The sequence below is a fragment of the Salmo trutta genome, chromosome 5 (genome assembly GCF_901001165.1).
Source record: "Salmo trutta chromosome 5, fSalTru1.1, whole genome shotgun sequence".
Taxonomy (NCBI): domain Eukaryota; kingdom Metazoa; phylum Chordata; class Actinopteri; order Salmoniformes; family Salmonidae; genus Salmo; species Salmo trutta.
Genome location: NC_042961.1, coordinates 15,317,020 through 15,326,364, shown reverse-complemented (window position 1 = coordinate 15,326,364; position 9,345 = coordinate 15,317,020). Strand labels below are relative to the sequence as shown.

Below are 9,345 nucleotides of genomic sequence, written 5' to 3'. Positions count from 1 at the left end.
GGCCACTTTGAGGCTTGAAGTCGGGGTCGGGTCAAAGCTAGCACGGGTCCCAATTCGAAAGCAGGCTCACACACCCAGATTGTCAAAATCAAATAAATAGCAAATTCAGACTATTGCCCGTCAGCTAACGTGTGTCTTGAAGCTTAATTTAAGCATGAACTTCACTTTTGTTGTCTAACAGAGATAGCTATCACACGGTACACCATGCTACTAGCTAGCTAATGGTGTTAACTGGGCTAGTATCCACTAATTTATAAATGTATTTTACTAAGCAAGTCAGTTTAGAACAAATTCTTATTTTCAATGACAGCCTAGGAACAGTGGGTTAACTGCCTTGTTCAGGGGTAGAACGACAGACTTTTACCTTGTCAGCTCAGGGATTCGACCTTGCAACCTTTCGGGTACAAGTCCAACCTCTAGGCTACCTGCCACCCCATGTAATAACTGTTAGCCAGCTGAACTGTTCAAATCTTCAATTCAGAAGTCTTTAAGGAGCCGTGGGGTATATTTTGTTCCAAGGAAACAGCTGTATTTTTTCATAGTTAAGGATTTGATATAACAGCTCGTTTGTTGAGCTATGTCGCTCCACTGTAAGCGAAAAGAGATCTACAAACACGAACCGCCATGGACGGTGTATGCAATGAACTGGAGTGTTCGTCCTGACAAGCGCTTTCGCCTGGCCCTTGTAAGTTAAGATAAGATGCAGATTGTGGGTTTCGAGGAGGAGAGTTCGGAGTTCATCTGCAGGAACACCTTTGACCACCCCTACCCCACCACCAAGATCATGTGGATCCAGGACAGCAAGGGTGTTTACCTAGACCTGCTTGTCACTAGCGGGGACTACCTGCGCATCTGGAGGATCAGTGACACAGAGACGCGTTTGGAATGCTTGCTGAATAACAACAAGAACTCTGACTTCTGTGCACCATTCACCTCGTTTGACTGGAATGAAGTGGATCCTAATCTACTGGGCACCTCCAGCATTGACACCACCTGTACTATCTGGGGGTTGGAGACTGGCCAGGTACTGAGCAAAGCCAACCTCGTATCTGGCCAAGTCAAGACCCAGCTCATTGCTCATGACAAAGAGGTGTATGACATCGCGTTCAGCCATGCAGGCGGTGGTCGGGACATGTTTGCGTCAGTCGGAGCAGACGGCTCAGTAAGGATGTTTGTCCAGCGGCACCTGGAGCACAGCGCCATCATCTATGAAGACCCCCAGCACCACCCCCTACTGCGCCTCTGCTGGAACAAACAGGACCCCAACTACCTGGCCACCATGGCTATGGACGGCATTGGGGGTTGTGATTCTAGACGTGCGTGTTCCCTGCACGCCGGTGGCCCGCCTCAACAATCACCGGGCATGTGTCAACTGATTCGCCTGGGCTCCCCACTCCTCCTGTCACATCTGCACTGCAGCCGAAGACCACCAGGCGCTGATATGGGACATCCAGCAAATGCCCAGGGCCATCAAGGACCCTATTCTGGCCTACACAGCAGAGGGGAGATCAACAACGTCCAGTGGGCCTCCACCCAGCCTGACTGGATCGCCATCGGCTACAACAACTGCCTAGAGATCCTGCGGGTCTAAAGCCAACCTTCACCTGAGGCGTGGATGTAAAGGGGTGGAGGATGAGGACAATGTGTGTATTCAGAACTTGGACTTGTTTTTTTGAGTGGAAGTAAATCTTGCAGGACTGCCTCAACCCACTGCTCTGTCCTGGCTGATTGATGCGCGCATGGGAGACGGTGTGATCTCTTTGTTCCACTCCACAATCTCCTGTTTTACTCTGTTTTTGATATAACTAATCCTGTGTCAAAAGGAATAGATTGTCCTCTTTATTTATTATTTTGGTCATCATCAGTGTCTGTACAGCGTCAAAATGCATCAGTGCTTTCAGTGGGTTCAACAATTCTAGATGAATTCTTTATGGAGTGAAACAGTGCAGTTCCAACCGAAGACTGCCTATTGAGTGTGTTTAACTTGTTGTTTTATCCAGCTATGAGATTAATATGAAGATGTTTTGGGTTTAGGAGTGTTTGATATGACATATAACAACATATTTAGGGACAGGAACCTGGATTTAAAATGACATTTAGTGTCAGAAAATGTAATTTAGTGTCACTTTGCAACGGATGATTCGGGAGACAGGCGCAGGAATGCGTAATAGGGTTTTTTATTCAGCCCAAATTACGGCATGCCGTGTAAAGGCAAGGGTGACCAAGACCAAACAAACACATACACAAAACACAGGGTTGAAACCCAAACAAAAGAGCGAGGAGTACTTCGAATAAATACACACGCACACAATGATTAACACACAGGACGAGACCCATAATCATCTGCGCAATCACAAGGGCACGAAAGCCAAAACACACAGCAGAGGTACTCACACGCACCAACGGACATTGTAACAATAATCGACACCCCAATGGAAACCAAAGGGCACATATATACAAATACTAATCAGTGGGAATAGGGGATAGGTGTGCGTGATGAAAGTTCCGGAGTGATCCATGACATTTAGGGTCATCTGGGTGTCTTTCTGAACTTGTTTAAATCCAGTTGTAGACATTGAAATCATAATTATTTTAATGTGAAAAAAAACATTATTTTTTAAATGGTTTGCTGTTACCAGATCCCTTCCATGATTATACTGTGATAATCTGACATGTAGGGAAGTGACTGAAGTGTTATGCTCCAGAGTGGCGCAGCGGTCTAAGGCACTGCATTTCAGTGCTTGAGGCATCACTACAGACACTGGTTTGATTCCAGGCTGTATCACAACCGGCCGTGATTGGGAGTCCCATAGGACGGAGCACAATTGGCCCAGCGTCGTCTGGGTTTGGCCGGTGAAGGCCGTCATTGTAAATATGAATTTGTTCTTAACTGACTTGCCTAGTTAAATAAAGGTTAAAAAAAGAATGGGGGATAAGAGGGAGGGGTGAGAGTGAGAAATGTAGGGAGGGTGAGGACCCTGGTGTGTGACAGTCACAAGTAAAGTGGCAACCAGAATTTCTTATTGAGGGCCATTTAGTAAAGCTATCTTGTACACCTTTCACGATACACCAACAAGTGTTATTAAACTATGCATTGGTTATATTCTTAAAAAATGTTGTTGTACGTTTTACCCCTTTTTCTCCCCAATTGGTATTTGCAGTCTTGTACCATCACTGCAACTCCCGTACGGATGCAGAAACATGACCATGCAAAGCCGCACTGCTTCTTGACCCACTGTTTGATTAAGCCGGAAGCCAGCCGCACCAACGTGTCAGAGGAAACACTATACAGCTGGCAATCGAAGTCAGCGTGCATGCGCCTGGCCCGCCAAAAGGAGTCGCTAGAGCGTGATGAGACAAGGGCATCGCGGCCGACCAAACACTCCCCTAACCTGTACGATACTGGGCCAATTGTGCACTGCCTCATTTGTCTCCTAGTCGCGGGCGGCTGCAACACAGCCTGCGATTGAACCCAGGTCTCTAGTGACGCCTCAAGCAGTGCGAATCAGTGCCTTAGACCGCTGTGCCACTCATGAGGCCCACATTGGTTATATTCTTTACAGGACAATGATTAGCAGGCGTGATAAACACATCTGTAATTACAGATGCCTCAAGTGTGACCTATGTCAGCAGTTTGTTATTGACATCATATTTTTGCTTACATTATGTCATGGCTCGCTTCATCCAACAGATGGCAATTCACATCACTGCTCACCAAAGCATCATTTTGTAATTTTACTGCACCCACAAACTGCTACATTATCCATCAGTTAGTCTTTCTTCTGTTACATTGAAAGTGCATTACAACTTGTAATTTAAATAGATTTTTTATGCGGATTTCATGTAATGGACATACACAAAATAGTCCAAATTGGTGAAGTGAAATGAACATAACTTTTTTTTTTTTACTGAAAAATAGTGCGTGCATATGTATTCACCCCCGTTGCTATGAAGCCCCTAAATAAGATCTGGTGCAACCAATTACCTTCAAAAGTCACATAATTAGTGAAATAAAGTCCGCCTGTGCGCAATCTAAATGTCAAATGATCTGTCACATGATCTCAGTATATATACACACCTGTTCTGAAAGGCCCCAGAGTCTGTAACACCACTAAGCAAGGGGCACCACCAAGCAAGCAAAACCATGAAGACCAAGGAGCCCTCCAAACAGGTCAGGGACAAAGTTGTGGAGAAGTACGGATCAGGGTTGGGTTATAAAAAATATCAGAAACTTTGAACATCCCACGGAGCACCATTAAATCCATTATTAAAAAATGGAAAGCATATGGCACCACAACAAACCTGCCAAGAGAGGGCCACCCACCAACACTCACTGACCAGGCAAGGAGGGCATTAATCAGAGAGGCAACAAAGAGACCAAAGATAACCCTGAAGGAGCTGCAAAGCTCCACAGTGGAGATTGGAGTATCTGTCCATTGGACCACTTTAAGCCGTGCACTCCACAGAGCTGGGCTTTATGTAAGAGTGGCCAGAAAAAAGCCATTGCTTAAGAAAAAAAAAGCAAACACGTTTGGTGTTCACCAAAAGGCATGTGGGAGACTCCCCAAACATATGGAAGAAGGTACTTTGGTCAAATGAGACTATAATGTAGCTTTTTGGCCATCAAGGAAAACACTACGTCTGGCGCAAACCCAGCACCTCTCATCACCCCGAGAACACCATCCCCACAGTGAAGCATGGTGATGGCAGCATCATGCTGTGGTGATGTTTTTCATTGACAGGACTGGGAAACTGGTCAGAATTGAAGGAATGATGGATGGCGCTAAATACAGGGAAATTCTTGATGGAAACCTATTTCAGTCTTCCAGAGATTTGAGACTGGGACGGAGGTTCACCTTCCAGCAGGACAATGACCCTAGGCATACTGCTAAAGCAACACTTGAGTGGTTTAAGGGGAAACATTTAAATGTCTTGGAATGGCCTAGTCAAAGCCCAGACCTCAATCCAATTGAGAATCTGTGGTATGACTTAAAGATTGCTGTACACCAGTGGAACCCATCCAACTTGAAGGAGCTGGAGCAGTTTTTCTTAGAAGAATGGGAAAAAACCCTAGTGGCTAGATGTGCCAAGATTATAGAGACATACCCCCAGAGACTTGCAGCTGTAATTTCTGCAAAAGGTGGCTCTATGAACGGTCAAGTTTTTTTTGGTCTTATTTCTTCAAAAATATTTTGCATCTTCAAAGTGGTAGGCATGTTGTATAAATCAAATATTACAACCCCCCCAAAAAATATATTTTAATTCCAGGTTGTAAGACAACAAATAGGAAAAATACCAAGGGGGGTGAATGCTTTCGCAAGCCACTGTGTGTATCTATATATCTCATATTCAGTGGTGTAGTTGGGGTTATATGCAGGAATACACCGTATACCCACCTTTTTTTGCATTCGGAATTGTGCATACTCACTTCTTAATCCCCACTGATTCGTAACAAAGTAGAGTATTGGAGGTATACACCATATCAATTATGTAGTTCAATAGAGAAATCATGCAAAAAGTAGCTTTCACAAACGCAAAGCACTTCAAATACTGTATATCTGACAGGCAGCTCACAAAAGATCGGTAGGCTAACATTGATTTCCATAAGCGTCTTTAGATTTTGAAGTTTGGGGAAGCTTTCAATTTATCTTACCATTTCTACCTATCTGCGTGCCAGTTGAGATCATTTTTATTTGCGCATTTTTGTCTAACAGTTTCTATTTAATAATACCGCTTTCTTTTCATAAAATAATTGTCACGCGGTTAATCATAAAAATCTGAATTAAAATTATAAAACTCAAAAAGTTAAAAGGAAACTATTGCGAGAGTACCAGCCTGTGATATATGGACACATTGATACACTGTGACCCATTGGCAGCTGAAGAAATTAGAGCATAGAACTCATAGACAGCCTATAGGCCAATTCAGCAGTAGGCCTATAACTTCCATCGTCAATTAAGTAAAATATACTAAACAAAAGTAAAATGCAATATGCAACAATTTCAAAGATTTGACTGAGTTACAATTGATAAGTAAATCAGTCAATTGAAATACATTTATTAGGCCGTAATCTACAGATACCTTAAAAAAAGGTAGGTGCGTGGATCAGAAAATCAGTCAGTATCTGGTGTGACCACCATTTGCCTCATGCAGCGCGACAGATCTCCTTTGCATAGAGTTGATCAGGCTGTTGATTGTGGCTTGTGGAATGTTGTCCCACTCCTCTTCAATGACATGTGCGAAGTTGCTGGATATTGGTGGGAACTGGAACACGCTGTCTTACACGTCAATCCAGAGCATCCCAAACGTCGAAGTGCAGTCAGGTGAGGAAGATGAGCATGGAAGACAGTTTGTGCAAACCCACAGTTTCATTAGCTATCTGGGTGGCTGGTCTCAGACGATCCTGTAAGTGAAGAAGCCGGATGTGGACGTCCTAGGATGGCGTGGTTACATGTGGTCTGCGGTTGTGAGGCCGGTTGGATGCACTGCCAAGATCTCTAAAACAACATAGGCTTATGGTAGAGAAATGAACATTCAATTCATGTTGCACCTGTGTAATGATCATGACGTTTAATAAGCTTCTTGATATGCCACACCTGTCAGGTGGATGGATTATCTTGGCAAAGGAGAAATGCTCACTGACACAGATGTAAAGAAATTTGTGCACAAAATTAAGCTTTTAGTGCATATGGACAATTTTGGGGATCTTTTATTTCAGCTCATGAAATATGGGACCAACACTTTACATGTTACGTGTATATTTTTGTTCAGTGTACATGGGCCTAAAGCCCACAAATAAAAACAGTAGAAAATACCTTGATGAAAATTAATGTTCTTTCAATCGCATTCATCTCTCTACTCCGCCTGTCTGCCTCCCTTTCTTTCTGTCTTGACTTGAGCTATCGCTAGTGAAGTGCAAAATTGTAACAAATCAATCAACTGGGTCCTGCCAGAAGCTGTAGCCAGAGAACTTGCAACATTGTATCAACTAGCCTATTCTGGGCCCAGCTCCAGACAGCTCAGGACAGACAGCTGTTTACGATGTTTCCCCTGGATATATGGGATCATCAGATCAAGATATTTTCCTCTTTCACACCGAGTCTTGGTGATTATCGAGGCTGGAGAGTGTTGGAAAGATTTTTCAAATACTCTGATGAACTATTATGATTGCAATGTATGTTAAAAAAACAGACTTTGTTGACTTACTGTGTGAGGTGAAGATAAAATGACTGAGAAGCTCAGCTTATTAGTGATGGAGTGGTGAGTTTAGACAATCAGAAATCAGAGATCCCCCAAAATGGGCACTTTCCTAAATTTGCTCGCAGCGGGCACACTTTGCCTACTTCTATGCGTGCTCCCTCAATGTTATCAGGACAGAGAAACCAGACACATGCTCATTGCTCCCATTGCTCATTGCTCTCCAATCAAAAGACAATGAAAACACTTTTACAAAACTTGTAAATGATGGTTATGAAATAAACCAAAACTTGTTTGTCACAAATGTAGCAGGTTGTGAACTCTGCAAACAACATTTCCACTACGAGAATGACTGTAATTAATTAATAGGCTAAATGACTGTAATTAATTAATAGGCCTACATGCATTAACAGAAATGAATGTAACCAAATGACAGGGATTAACAGCACATATACTAGGTTTACTGGTGACATACAGTATGTAAATTGGGAATTGATCAAAATGACCAATCAAAAGGGCAAACAATGAACAATGAATGTGCAAGAATTGGCAGGAGACAAGCCAGGTCACCCGTGATACAAATCAGTATTCGACTTCTGTCCATGTCTGAGGACGTTGGGAGATTACGTGGAAACTGGTCACTAGGGGCAGCAGTGAGCGGTGTTACCTTGAAGTAGGTTTCGGTTTTGTAATGGCAGATGGGTGTAAGGATCTGCCTATGGTTGCAAGTTCAAATTCAGTGCTAGAAAGTTGTTTTTCATATTTTTTGTTTTGAGCCTATTCCAAACCTTAACCATTCAGAGTTAATGCCTAACCTTAACCTCTTTGGTATAGGGGGCAGTATTGAGAATTTTGGAAAAAAAATGTTCCCATTTTTAACTGCCTCCTACACCAACTCAGAAGCTAGAATATGCATATTATTGTTCAGGTTTGGATAGAAAACACTCTGAATTTTCTAAAACTGTTTGAATGGTGTCTGTGAGTATAACAGAACTCCTATGGCAGGCAAAAACCTGACAAGGCTTCAAGCAGGAAGTACCCTGTCTGACAAGGAGTCGTGCGTCTTACCTCTTTTTATTGAAAAGTAAGGATCTTAGCTGTAACGTGACAATTCCCAGGGCTCCAATAGGCTCTCAGAGCCCGCGAAATAACTGAAGGTTTACGAGGGAACCTCAGGTTGAAATATATTATCGCCTTTTGTAAGTGGATGCTCGGAGGACCTTTCAATGATGCGCGTGCATGAGTCGCTTCTGAGGAGAAATTTTATTCGGCTGTTTAGGCTCAATGCATACTCCCGGTCGGAATATTAACACTTCTCTATGACATAAATGGCATAAAAATTGGTTTTAAACAGCGGTTGACATGCTTCGAAGTACGGTAATGGAATATTTAGACATTTTTGACACGCCAATGCGCCATGCGCGACACCGCGAAGAAGCATTCTAGAACTCACGAACAAAACGTCGCTGTTGGAACATAACGATGGATTATTTGGGACCAAACCAACATTTGTTATTGAAGTAGAAGTCCTGGCAGTGTATTCTGATGAAGAACAAGCAAGGTAAGAACATTTTTCTTATAGGAAATGTGATTTTGGTGGAGGCTGAACTGGGTGGGTATCTAAATAGCTAGCCCTGTAATGCCGGGCTATGTACTTAGATTATTGCAAAATGTGCTTCATCCGAAAAGCTATTTTAAAATCGGACATATCGAGTGCATAGAGGGGTAATGTATCTATAATTCTTAAAATAATTGTTATGCTTTTTGTGAACGTTTATCGTGAGTAATTTAGTAAAATCACCGGAAGTGTTCGGTGGGAATGCTAGTTCTGAACGTCACATGCTAATGTAAAAAGCTGGTTTTTGATATAAATATGAACTTGATTGAACAGACATGCATGTATTGTATAACACAATGTCCTAGGTGTGTCATCTGATGAAGATCATCAAAGGTTAGTGCTGCATTTAGATATGGTTTGGGTTTATGTGACATGATATGCTAGCTTGAAAAATGGCTGTGTGATTATTTCTGGCTGGGTACTCTGCTGACATAATCTAATGTTTTGCTTTTGTTGTAAAGCCTTTTTGAAATCGGACAGTGGGGTTAGATTAACGAGATTCTTGTCTTTAAATAGCTGTGAAATAGTCA

The 9,345-nt window shown here is 42.7% G+C and overlaps 1 pseudogene; it reads left to right on the top strand.

The window, feature by feature from the left end:
• Positions 1-577: 577 nt before the first annotated feature.
• Positions 578-1,603, top strand: LOC115193384 (DDB1- and CUL4-associated factor 7 pseudogene; annotated as a pseudogene).
• Positions 1,604-9,345: the final 7,742 nt, after the last annotated feature.